This window comes from Peromyscus maniculatus, chromosome 1 (assembly GCF_049852395.1).
Source record: "Peromyscus maniculatus bairdii isolate BWxNUB_F1_BW_parent chromosome 1, HU_Pman_BW_mat_3.1, whole genome shotgun sequence".
Taxonomy (NCBI): domain Eukaryota; kingdom Metazoa; phylum Chordata; class Mammalia; order Rodentia; family Cricetidae; genus Peromyscus; species Peromyscus maniculatus.
Window position 1 is genome coordinate 196,823,685 of NC_134852.1, and position 13,670 is coordinate 196,837,354.

General features: G+C 48.0%; 1 long non-coding RNA gene and 1 pseudogene across 1 annotated transcript in view; one reads left to right on the forward strand and one right to left on the reverse strand.

The window, feature by feature from the left end:
• Window positions 1-13,670, forward strand: part of LOC143271156 (uncharacterized) — a 32,506-nt gene continuing 18,836 nt past the window's right edge. The window contains exons 1-4 of the long non-coding RNA XR_013048366.1: window positions 1-245; window positions 4,948-5,100; window positions 6,084-6,177; window positions 8,009-8,513. This is a non-coding gene — a long non-coding RNA (uncharacterized LOC143271156). The remainder of the gene's footprint in view (window positions 246-4,947; window positions 5,101-6,083; window positions 6,178-8,008; window positions 8,514-13,670) is intronic.
• On the reverse strand, window positions 5,744-6,058 carry LOC102911733 (cytochrome b-c1 complex subunit 7 pseudogene; annotated as a pseudogene).

The window sequence follows — 13,670 nt, forward strand, 5'->3', positions numbered from 1 at the left end:
CTCCAGTCTTCACACAGCCTCAGCTGCCACAGGAGCGTGGGTAGCCCATGGTCCCCACCTTGCCTCATCCTGAAGTAACCTTGTCCTACTGATGTCACTCTTGGTTGGCACTGACATGGCACAGAACAGGCCACAGCAGGGCTGTGAGGTCCAAGAGGGCAGCTGGCCATGACCCAACCCCAGCGTCTGCTGAGCATTTCCCAGCCAGGAGTCCGTGATTCTCCAATGCCATCCTCTGTGCCAAGGTAACTATCCGGAGCCTGAGCATCGACTGAGCCTCCTCTGTGCCCAGCAGAAATCCAACGCTCTGCTCTGTGCAGAGGAACTGAGCCAAGCTTCCTGCCACCTTGGGGGAGCACACAGATTTCTAAGAGACGGGACAAAGCACACACACACACACACACACACACACACACACACACACACACACACACACACACACACACACACTGCTCCATAGGCCAGTACCTGATGATACAGGACAGGAGTTTAGGGAAGGGGGAGAGAGGCCTTCTCAACAGAGGAACCCCTAAAATTGGACAGGGCAAGAAAACAGGCTTGAGGTGAAGTGATGGAGCAGCATCTTAAAGTTGTGGACTGCGCTAGGAGCTCTGGGAATCTGGTAACAATTACCTACATGTTTTTAAGCCTCAGAAAAGTCACAGGGGCTGGGGATGGTGGGGCAGGAAGAACCTAAATCTGATAACGTATGCAGGGACTTGGCACATTTTGCTCGATACATGGTTCTTTTCAACCACCGAACAGACTTGCTAAGTACAGTTGAAAATAATCTCCAGGTCCTGCTTCTCTTGGTCCCGTGGATGCTCTCCAGGCAGACACCCTTGTCCAGATCCCTAAGTAAAGGGCAGTCTGAAAGCCCCCCTAAGGCTAACTACAGGTGTCCCCCACTCTTCTTTCCAACCGTTTGCCTTCTTCTCTCTCCTTGCCCAAGATGAGGAAAGGCAAACCCCACCCCGCCCTCAGCTTTGTCTTTGGAATTTGAGGCACAAGGGAATGGGGAATGTAACCCCGATGGACTCCCAGGCCTGCCAGGCTGTTCCCCACCAGGGTCTGGCTAGAACCCCTTTCCAAGCCCTGGATTATCTCCTGCTCTCTTCCCAGGGGACTCTGGATTTGCAATGTTGTTTGCCCCAGACAGGCTCTTGCAGTCTCTGGTTTCTGTTAAAGCAGTGAAAGGTTTTGAGTTTGGAGTTCAAGGGAGACACTGAGGCAAATTGTCCTTTGGGGTAAGAGATTCATTAGGAGACTTACTGACGCCACAGACAGACAGACAGACAGCAGCACGGTGGAGGCTCCAGTGTGAGTTCAGGTCCCAAGGCCACAGGTAGACAGAGTATATCAAAGGGCTATGTTGAGAGTTCAGGCTTGTGTGGTGCAGAATGTGTCCCTTTCTATAGGTCACAGAGGAGGGGGAGGGGAGGCATCATATCGTGTGGTTGATGAGTAGCCTACAGCTCGGAGCAGCCAGGATGTCCCCAGTCCCTGGGCATTAGGAGATGAGGAGGGAATTCCTGTGTAGGAATGTGTAACTTCAAGGATGTGGGGAGAAAGGGTGGCATTGACTTAATGTGTACCCATCATACGGTGGGGGATGTGACACTATCTGAAGCTCTCTGATGTCCTGGAGAATGGCAGCCTAAGATCTGCAAACTTCCTTGAGAAAGTGAGAATGATAGGCACCCGGGGAGAGGCTGTTAGCGGCTTAGAGATTCATGGACAGGCTCTCCGGGCGGGCAGGGGTGGGGTGGGGCGGGGCTGACAATAGTTCCGAGGCTAGAGAGAAGCTGCAGGTGGCCTGTTAGGCTGCTAACCTAACGACCCGGAGGTACTGCTTTCAGTAAGAACCAGCGGCTGGGGAGCAGTCCACACTGGGGGGATGGGGGTGGGGGAGGCTCAGCTTCACCACAATGCTTCCATCCTGAAGAGCACCCACAGAAGCCCAGAGAGGCAATCCAGGGATTCATCATTCTCTTCCCCATTCAACATTCTCTTTATAAACTTCTTCCAACAGACAGGTGCCAGCATATTCTTTCTGATGCTCGATAATTACCTCACCCACTGGGTCACCTGGCAAAGCTGTCTGTCATCTACTTGGTCTTGCTCAGGGCAGTGATCTCATTGTTGACTCTGATACAAAGTAGAGTGAGTGACCTGAGAAGCCAGTGTCCACAAAGGGCATGGGACCCGATGCAGGGAAACCAGCCCCTTGCCGAGGAGGAGGCTGGTGCCTGGACCTGGGTGGAGGGGCTGAGGCTAACAGGTGTTCACAGTTAAGAACCGTAACCAAGGGGTCAAAAGTCAGCTGCGGGGGGGGGGGGGGGGAGCCAAGACTGACTTGGTGAGCATGCCTGGATGTCCAGCAACAGGGTCTCGGTGAGAGAGGGGTGGGAGGAGCCTATCCTCCGACTGATGGGAAGGAGCTGACCAGAAGCAGTGCAGTCAGCTCAGGAAATGGGAGATAAGGGTTGAATTGTCCCCTCAGAGGTGGGGAGCAGGCATAGCACTTGGTGGACATTCCCAAGAGCTGAGGCTGCCGGGGAGCCTGGAGGCTACACGGAGAAGATCTGGATCACAGACCTCCAATTACAGGGAGAGCCACTGACCAAGAATGTTTACTTGAGGCCACACTCTCCTTGATAGCTCTTGGCCCAGAAACAGAGGAGCCAATCAAGGATGGGGCAAGCCCAGTCCCGGGAGGCACAGGGCTCCTCCGGTGGCCTATTTTGACTCCCTGAAGGTTCTACCAACCCCCGCTTTTATAGGCCATACCGTAGTAACTCACCACCTCCCCCCACCCTGCAGAGCCCTCACTCAGGGACAGGTGTGAGCATTAGAACTGCTGGCCCCGTGAACTCAGCCCCACCTCTTCATAGAAAGCCCCACATGTAGTCTGCTTCTCAGAGGGCCCAACTCCACACAGAGGGCAACCAGACCCCTAGAATGACCAGTCCCTGGGGCTTAGGATTTGTTGACAGAGCCAGACATGAGCCTTCAGCTACCCAGAGGAAAGGGGAGGGGGTAGCAGGAAGGAGCTGGGGAGAGAGATGGGCCAGTTAGGACCCCTTTGGAGGAGAGACCTATGGGGACAGATGGGGCCAGGGTCCTGCTGCCACCTGGTGGTCGTGCCAGGAAAAGCACCATTATGGTCTGTATGAATGGGATTTTTTTTTTCTTTGTATCACAATCCTGGTTCTGAAGCTTCATTCCACAGGAAGTTATCGCCCGGAACCCCAGTTTCTTCGTCTGATAATGAAAATAGACCCTCTTAGACATTGTGAATGTGAGAGTTGAGCTTGAGAGACGGCTCAGTGTATAAGGCACTTGCTGGGCTAGCCTGAAGGCCTGAGTTCGGCTGCCCAGCATCCCTGTGAAAGCACATATACACAAGATAATATGAGAGTTAAATAAGACAATATGCTCCAAGGTACTTGGCCTCTGGGTGCTAAGTACAGAGCAGCTGTCATGCTTGCTGGCTCTTTCTCCCTTCCTTCCTTCCTTCCTTCCTTCCTTCCTTCCTTCCTTCCTTCCTCCCTTCCTCCCTTCCTTCCTCCCTTCCTTTCCTCCCTCTGTCCCTCTCTCCCCCCTCTTTCTTTCTTTCTTTCTTTCTTTCTTTCTTTCTTTCTTTCTTTCTTTCTTTCTTTCTTTCTTTCTTTCTTTCTTTCTTTCTTTCTTTCTTTCTTTCTTTCTTTCTTTCTTTCTTTCTTTCTTTCTCTCACCTACAAAGCTCATCTCAAGCCATTCCCTCCAGCTTCCCTTCATGACCTTCCACTTCCTGGTTCTGTGAGAACCAGAGTTAAATGCTGGAGACTATTTATGTTATCACTCCCCCAGACATGTTTGTTTGAACCATCTTTACCTGCACCAGATGTGTGAGGTCACATGTGGGCAGGAAATACATCAGGGGGTATGCTCACCCCTGGTTGGATGGAGGAGGCAAGGGGTGATGGGTGGGAGAGGTGTGTGTGTAGGCAGGAAAAATGTAAGGATATACACTTGCCCCTGATTGGACCTGATGGGAGATACGGTGGCCTTGTGGGGTTAAGCCTCTGCACCGTATGACGAGTGGCCATTTTCTGGGAACCTGGTTATGGACCTGGCCAGAGAGTCCATCAACCTGGCCAGTATCTAATTAAAGCTTGCTTCAAATTTGGCTTTAAACTGTGGTACTGGTCTTCTTCTCGACCTGTGGGATTAACAGTCCTTTCCTCTGAACCCCTGTGAGCTGCTGTCCTTTTCCACATGTCCCTTGTCACACTCAGCTCACGTCTCTCCATAGTCCTCCCTCTCCAGCTGGAACCTGCAAGGAGGAAGCCATTGACACAACGTCCCCACTGCGTGGAGGACTTCCACAGTAAGAAACTAACTCCACGGTGGCCTGCTGAGCTGCACAGGGGTCTCTGAGACTAGGATCAAATGAAAGTCTCAAGTCTCGGAAAGACAGCTCCCTGTCATAGCTAATTGTTTTCCAAACATGAAAATATCAAATGTTGCAGGAAAAAAAATTGACCAAGCTGAAAAACCTGGACTTATATTGCCTAGAAATGGCCACTGCTATTTTAAAATCCATTTTATTCTATGTTAGTATAAAATACACATAAAATTTGGACTGTGCTACACTGTAGTCTACGTAACAATACAATAGGTGGTGACAGAATATCATTCCAATGCATGTTAACAGTTCTCCATAATCACTGGTTTTGAAACTAGATCATACTTTACTTAACCTTTTTGTTGTTGTTGTTGAAATTTATCATCTCAAAAGAAGCTGTTGCTAACCATGCTGACAGAGTCCTAGATCCGGGATTGGAAGGTCAAAGAGATGAAGAGATAAAACAGCACTGCTTCTCAGTTCTCAGTCAGAAACTGGATCAGCGCGTGGGTCAGCCAGCTTGTTTGCCCTTTCATGAACGTCTGTCTCTTTTCCAGGTTCTAAGGAGATAACCCAGTTTGGGAATGGAAATGAGGTTGGATGCGGACCTGGGGGGAAAGATCTGATGCCGGCATCCAGGCTCAGTTCCACTCACGCTCCTGTAACCACGAGGGTTCCTGGTTGCCTCAAGCCAGCCTTTTGGCACAGCTGTAAGGATCCCTCGCATTGGTCTTAGAACTTAGTCTGTTCTTCTCTGCTTATCGGCAGAAAACTATTTCTGAACCTCAGGAAAACCCATGTTTTTACAACTTTAGCCGTAGGGCAGAAAATGGGTCTCTTAGCCAGGCATGTATTACATACCTATAATCCTGGAACTTAGGAAACTGAGGCAGGGGGACTGCTGTGGGCTTGAGGCTGGCATGAACTGTATCTGAGCTTTATCTTGCTTAGCTGGTCAGGAGGCAGCCTGAGTCTGAGGCTCCTTACTCCCATCATCTATATTATTTGCCTCCCCTTATGACATTTAGTAATTTAAATAATTTATAATTTAGATAAATAGACATTTATTTAGGGTGAGACAGCTGCAGAGCAAATCATTCTATTTATTTATTTATTTATTTATTTATTTATTTATTTATTTATTTATTTATTTATTTATTATGCATACAGTATCCTGCTGGTGTGTATGCCTGCAGGCCAGAAGAGGGCACCAGATCTCATTACAGATGGTTGTGGGCCACCATGTGGTTGCTGGGAATTGAATTTGGGACCTCTGGAAGAACAGCTAGTGCTCTTAACCAGTGAGCCATCTCTCCAGCCCCGCAAATCATTCTTAAATTGTGATCTACAGGATCACTTCTGCATCCATTGGTCTCTCGCTTTTCTTTCCTGAATAACATCTTCAGGTATTCAAGGTAGGGTTTATCTCCTCATATCTCATCTACTGTTCCTTAGGCAAGAGCTGATGCCTGATGGTCAGGTCCAGGGTCTCCTAATGTGAAGACTCCTGTCATTATAGAGGTTCTTTGGAAGCCTTTTTATGGCTTCTTTCACATCTTCAGGCTTGTGTATTGTATAACCTCACTCTAACCCCAGTTTGTTGACTATAATATATAATATAATATGTGTTTGAACAGCATCCAGCCTTGCTTGGCAACAGCCTGCCATTTTGACCTGTTTGCCCTTTTAACAGGAAAAGTAAAGTGTGCTCGGAAGCTTGAGAGCTTGGAGAATTACCGGGCAAAACCATGAGATTCCTCTTGATTACCACATTTGTGACTTCTTGAGTAAGTTTAAACAGCAGAGGAATGAGGATGCCTTCTGAGATTTCTCAACCCATGCTGCCTAGCCTGCCCCGTAGGGCGGTGTGGTCTGATACACACACACACACACACAAGGACTCAGCACAGAGCAGGGAAAAACGATCGGATGGGTGTCAGGTGGGTGACTGTGAATAAAGCATCAATCATGGTCTGGAGCTCCCAGAATGGGGGGACTTGTCACATGAGGAACGTCCTCAAGTCCATTCAGACCTCTGCTGATCACAGGCCTCCTCCAGATTTCAGAATTGCCCAAGGGAGTGGGAAACCATCTCATGCTGCTCTCTCTGCCTCTCAGGAACCACACTGTTGCCATCCTGTTCCTGACCCTGTCCCAGGGTCCAGTCCTATAAGTCTGGAGTCCTTGTACAATTGTTCAAAAGGCTCTTGGCTGAGAGCCAGCAGCTTGCTCCTTCCTTCCTCAGCTGATCCAACGCAAGATGCTCCTCCCTGGCCCAGCTCCTCACCCTTTTCTCCAAGGAAAGCGGGCGCCTCAGCCATCTCACTGGCTGGTAGCGTGGAGATATGGACACTTGTCCTTCTAAGGAGGGTCAGACGGTCCCCAGATGCAGACAATGGAGGGAGTCACCCCTTTCCGGTGTCTGGGCCTTGGACAGGAAATTCATGTGATAGATTCAGGGGTATGACACACTTTTTCCTAGAACTGGGCACATTAGTTTATCAAGGGTCCAGGCTGGTTGTCCGGCATCTCTTTATAGGAACACTTAGGCTGGAGGTTTTGATGGAGGCAGACACCTATCCCTTCAAATCTGAGACAGGGTTGACTTCTGCTCCTGTCTACCCCCAGTCATCAGGGCAGGTTGAGAGAGAAGTCTTTTTCTCTACTCACTAGGGCACAGCTCAAGGGGACACACAGAAGGGCCTGGGGGACCATTGCTGAGCTGGTGGGGAGGAACACTTCTTACGGCCCGCCTTCAGCCTTGGTCCCCATCTCAGTTCCTGTGGGCACGTTCAAGAGCTTGTAGTGGATGCCAGCTTAGACCCACAGTGATGTTCCACAGCACCCCTTTCTCCAGCCCCTCACTGCCCTTTGATTGTCTCTATAGTAGGGTATCTAGGCATCGCACCCCCAATCCATCTGACCCCAGCACTGACTTCTGTCTTCTGCTCCCCCTTCTAGCCTGTCTGCACGGCACTCTCAGTTCTCTGTAACTCCTGACTCAGTTCCTCACCGCTCATGTGTCCTGGGCCCTGCAGAGAGAGGGGGGAGGGGGACAGAGAGAGAGGGAGAGGAAGAGGAGTAGTGCCACCCTACCCTTGTCATCACCGTTCTGTCCACCAGGGGATCTCAGCGTCCCCACCAGACCCGAGGCAGAGCTGCTTCCAGCTGCCATTCCCTTGGCTCTCTTTTGGACATGCCACGCTGGGCCTTTGTCCCTGTTTCTACCTGAAGAGTGGGGAACATCTGTTCCCATGAATGCCATGGAAAGTCCCAAGGGGCAGGAACTGTAAACACCGGGGAGCAGAGCCTGGGATGACCTTGCCTACAGCAGCCCCAGTTCCTTGAATGGGACCGTGAGGATCTGCACTGTCTCCCGTGGGGCACTCCCCCAGCCTCAAGCCAAGAAGCCTGAAGACAGATGCCAGGAGAAGACACAGAGAACACTGGTGTCCAGCTGCTGTCTCCACATCTGTCTTTGCACCATAGGTTTCAGGCTCAGGGAGGGCTCTCCTCGGGTATTAGAGTCTGAGGGGGCTTGACCAGCTTTGTGCAGGGCAGGTGATCAGAGGAGGAAGTGAAATTGAAATTTTGGCATCTCTGATTTGCCCGTGTCAGAGTTGCTTGCCCCAGGACACAGAGACCAGGCTCCTGGTCTACCAGAAAGGTCACTTGGCACAGTCATCACTTGGGGATCCAGAGGTTGTGGGGGTATGCTGCATGGAGGACTGAGGTGAGGAGGCCCTACCTGAAACAGATGCCCACCGCTTTCACGGCTTCACTCCGGTCCAGCATCCTCACCCTGTCTGGTCCAGCATCCTCACCCTGTCTCCCACAGGGACTTTGAAGGAGGGCAAGCAGGGGTGTGGGTGGAGTAACCAGGTCTGAGGGGTCATAGGATGGGCAGGGAAGGGCTGAGTGGAGATGGGGTGAGGTCTAGGGACAGGTAGGAATGGATAACTGGAAAGAGGTGCTGTCGGGGACTCTGAGCATCTTTCCATGCCCACAGGACTCTGGGGAACAACCCTGACTGAGAATACAGCCGAGAACAGAGAGCTCTACGTCAAGACCACCCTGAGGGAGCTTGTGGTGTACATCGTGTTCCTCGTGGATGTCTGTCTGTGTGAGTAGCCACTGTCCTATGGGCATCTGCATGTGAGAGGTGTGCGTGCATGTGTGAACTGTTTGTACATTGCAGGCAGTATTCATCTGTGTGAGGCAAGTGGATGCTGGAAATTTTGTGTACATAGCAATATGCAACTTCTGTGGCTTTTTAACTTAAGAGATTTCATTGAGAAGGAATTATCACTGAGTCAATGGAAGAGGCCCAGCTGGTAGAAGGGGGGTTAACAAAGGGAGCTTCTCTCAAATTCTTAGGTAACCCAGTTTTCAGGTTCAGTTACTGACACTGGACCAGTAACCACGGTTTTGTGCTGGCAGGTGGAAGTTTTGTTAAGAGTGAAGGGTCCTTCCCCCTTTTCTTTTCGGTGGATTTCCCATATGGTTTGTTTTGAGGCAGGAAGAAAAGGATTCAGGTTGCAAAGTGTTCCCGAGAAAAGAGTTGGGGTTCAGTGGTGTGGCAGTGCCCTGTGGGAAAGCCTGCTCCACACAGCAGCTGGTACAGTCTCTGGGGGACACTGGCTGGGAGCTTTGGTGTCCGGGTTCAGAGAAGGGAGTGGAAAGATCACTGTGCAGAATGTGCAAAGGTGGCGTCAAAGAGCCTGCAAGTGGAGAAAGCTGGAGCGCACAGCGGCTGTTTGGCTGGTAGGTGAGGGAGTCGGTGCTGCATTCAGTTAATGCCTTCCTTCAAGAGTTGTATAGCAAATGCCGCTTGCCTCATACAGCAAGCAGTGCTCGGCATGTGGGTGTTTGTATGCGTCTGGACCAAAGTGGCACTGTCTTGGTCATTGTCCTATTGTGTGAACAGACGCCATGACTATGGCAACTCTTATAAAAGAAAGTATTTATTTGGGGCTCGTTACAATTTCAGAGGCCACATTGGGGAGCACAGTGGCACCCAGGCAGAAATAGTGCTGGAGCAGTAGCTGAGAGCTACATCCTGATGTGCTGGCTGAGAGAGAGAAAAAGACTCTGGGCTTGGCCTGGGCATTTGAAACCTCAAAGCCCACCCCCGTGACACACTTCTTCCAACAAGGCCACACCTCTTAATCCTTTAAAATAGTGCCACTCCCTGGTGATCAGACATTTAAATCTAGGAGTCTATGGGGGCCATTCTCATTCAAACTACCACAACTGGGGTTTGGTTACAGTTGCAGAGGTTTCATCTATTCACGGTGGGGGGAGCATGGTGGCCCACAGGCAGAGATGGTGCTGGAGAAGTAGCTGTGAGCTCTACATCCAGATCTGCAGGCAGCAGGGAGCGAGGGAAACACTGGGCTGGGAACGGGCTTTTTAAAACTTCAAAGCCCGCCCCCAGTGGCACATTTCCTCCAACAAGGCCACGCCTCCTAATCCTTCTCAAGGAGTGCCATTTCCTGATTACAGGTATTCGAATTCTGAGCCTATGGAGGCCATTCTTATTCAAACCACAACCATCAACTGCCATACTTCCCTTCCAGGTGGCCTCTGTCCTCCAGGAGGAAGAGATGAAACATCCCTTCCCTCCGACATCTCCTGTGGGTTTTTTCAGTGTCCCACCAGCTCTGTCCTGGGAAATGCCTACATACCCGCTTCTCTGTGGCAGACACTGGGCTAAGGGCATTTGCACGATGGATCCTTTGGCCTTTTCCCTCCTGAAGCTCGCCTTCACTTGTCTAGAACTTTCTTCTGTTGAGCCTGTTACTTTCCAAAGGATATCCTTCAGTTCATCTGTTCTCCAAACTAAATCATTTTTTTTATTTTTTCAATTTTCTATTCATTTTACATACCAACCACAGATCTCCTCCCCTCCCTCCTCCCACCCCCAGCCTTCCCCCCCCATCCCATTCTCACCTCCTCCAAGGCAAGGCCTCCCCCATGGGGAGTCAGTAGAGCCTGATACACTCAGTTGAGGCAGGTCCAAGCCCCTCTCCCTGCACCAAGGCTGTGTAAGCTGTCCCACCATAGGCAGTGGGCTCCAAAAAGCCCATTCATGTATTAGGGATGGATCCTGATCCCACTGCCAGGGGACCCCTTAAGCAGGTCAAGCTACATAACTGTCTCGCCAATGTAGAGGGCCTAGTCCAGTCCCATGGAGGCTCCACAGCTATTGGTCTTTAGTTCATGAGTTCCTACTAGTTTGGTTTGATTGTCTCTATACATTTCCCCATCATGATCTTGATGCCCCTTGATCATAGAATCCCTCTTCTTTCTCTTCAACTGACTTCTGGACCTTGGCCTGGTGCTTGACTATGGATCTCTGCATCTGCTTCCATAATTTACTGGATAAAGGCTCTATGATGACAGTTAGGGTATTAATTAATCTAATTACTGGGGCAGGCTAGTTCAGGCACCCTCTCTGCCATAGCTAGTAGTCCAAGCTGGGGTCATCATTGTGGATTTCTGGGAACTTCCCTAGTACCCAGTTTCTCCCTATTCCCAAGGTGTCTCCCTCTATCATGGTATATCTTTCATTGCTCTTCTATTCCATTCCTGTTCCAGCTCGACCATCCCATTCCCTTATGTTCTCATCCCCTATCCCTTACCCCCCATTGTCCTCCTTGCCCCTAGTCTACTCATGGAGATCTCATCCATTTTCCCTTCCCAGGGTGATCCATGCATCACTTTTGGGGTTCTCCTTCTTAGTTAGCCTCTCTGGAGCTGTGAATTGTAGTCTGGTTATCCTTTGCCTCTCATCTAGTATCCACTTATGAGTGAGTACATATGATGATTGTCCTTCTGAGTCTGGGTTACCTCACTCAGGATGATATTTTCTAGTTTCATCCATTTGCCTGCAAATTTCATGATGTCATTGTTTTTTACTGCTGAGTAGTACTCATTGTGTATATGTGCCACATTTTCTTTATCCATTCTTCAGTTGAAGGGCATCTAGGTTGTTTCCAGGTTCTGGCTATTATGAACAATGCTGCTATGAACATAGTTGAGCATGTGTCCTTGTGGTATGATTGATTATTCCTTGGGTATATGCCCAAGAGTGGTAATGCTGGGTCCTGAGGTAGATTGACTCCCAATTTTCTGAGAAACCGCCATACTGATTTCCACAGTGGTTGTACAAGTTTGTACTCCTACCAACAGTGGAGGAGTGTTCCCCTTGCTCCACATTCTCTCCAAATTAAGCTGTCATCAGTGTTTTTGATCTCAGCCATTCTGACAGGTGTAAGATGGTATCTCAGTGTTATTTTGATTTGCATTTCCCTGATGACTAAGGATGTTGAGCAATTCCTTAAATGTCTTTTGGCCATTTGAGATTCTTCTGTTGAGAATTCTCTGTTTAGCTCTGTAGCCCATTTTTTAAATTGGATTGTTCAGTATTTTGATGTTTAGTTTCTTGAGTTCTTTATATATTTTGGAGATCATCCCTCTGTCAGATATGGGTTTGGTGAAGATCTTTTTCCATTCTGTAGGCTGTTGTTTTGTTTTATTGACTGTACCTTTGCCTTACAAAAGCTTCTCAGTTTCAGGAGGTCCCATTTATTAATTTTTGCTCTTAGTGTCTGTGCTACTGGTGTTGTATTTAAGAAGTGGTCTCCTGTGCCAATGTGTTCAAGACTACTTCCTGTTTTCTCTTCTATCAAGTTCAGTGTAACTGGATTTATGTTGAAGTCTTTAATCCACTTGGACTTGAGTTTTGTGCATGGAGAGAGATATGGATCTATTTGCAGTCTTCTACATGTTGACATTCAGTTATGCCAGCACCGTTTGTTGAAGAATCTTTCTTTTTTCCATTGTACAGTTTTGGCTTCTTTGTTAAAAAATCAGGTATTCATAAGTGTGTGGATTAATGTCAGGATCTTCAGTTCGATTCCATTGGTCCACGTGTTGGTTTTTATGCCAATACCAAGCTGTTTTTATTACTATACCTCTATAGTAGAGCTTGAGGTCTGGGATGGTGATGCCTCCAGAGGTTGCTTTATTGTACAGAATTGTTCTAGTTTTTTTTTTTCCATATGAAGATGAGTATTATTCTTTCCAGGTCTGTGAAGAATTGCTTTGGGAATTTGATGGAGATTTCATTGAATCCATAGATTGCTTTTGGTAAGATTGCCATTTTTATTATGTTAATCCTACCTATCCATGAGATTGGGAGATCTTACCATTTTCTGATTTCTTTCTTTCTTTCTTTCTTTCTTTCTTTCTTTCTTTCTTTCTTTCTTTCTTTCTTTCTTTCTTTCTTTCTTCATAGACTTAAAGTTCTTGTCATACAGGTCTTTCACTTGTGTAGTTAGAGTTACCCGCAAGGTATTTTATATTATTTGTGGCTATTGTAAAGGGTGATGTTTCTTTGATTTCTTTCTCAGCCTGTTTATCATTTGAATATAGGAATGCTACTGATTTTTTTGAGTTAATCTTGTATCCTGCAACATTAGTTGTTTATCAGTTGTAGGAGTTCCCTGGTAGAGTTTTTGGGGTCACTTATGTATACTATCATATCGTCTGCAAATAGGGAAAGTTTGACTTCTTCCTTTCCAATTTGTATCCTTTTGATCTCCTTTTGTTGTCTTAGCTGGAACTTTGAGTACTATATTGAATAGATATGAGGAGAGTGGACAGCCTTGTCTTGTTCCTGATTTTAGTGGAATCGCTTTGAGTTTCTCTCCATTTAATTTGGTCTTGGCTGTTGGCTTGCTGTAAATTACCTTTTTTATGTTTAGGTACGTTCTTTGTATTCCTGTTCTCTCCAAGACCTTTATCATGAAGGGGTGTTGGATTTTGTGAAAGGCTTTTCCAGGATCTAATGAGACAATCATGTGGTTTTTTTTCTTTCAGTTTGTTTACATGGTGTATTACGTTAACAGATTTTCGTATGTTGAACCATCCTTGCATCTCTGGGATGAAGCCTACTTGGTCATGGTGGACAATTTTTTTTGACGTGTTCCTGGATTCGGTTTGCCAGTATTTTATTGAGTATTTTTGCATCAATGTTCATGAGGGAGATTGGTCAGTAAATGTCTTTCTTTGTTGCATCTACATGTGGTTTGGGTATCAGGGTAACTGTAGCCTCATAAAAAGAGTTTGGTAATGTTCCTTCTGTTTCTATTGTGTGGAACAACTTGAATAGTATTGATATTAGCTCTTCTTTGAAAATCTGGTAGAATTCTGTGCTGAAGCAATCTGGTCCTGGGCTTTTTTTGGTTAGGAGGCTTTTAATGACTGTTTCTAT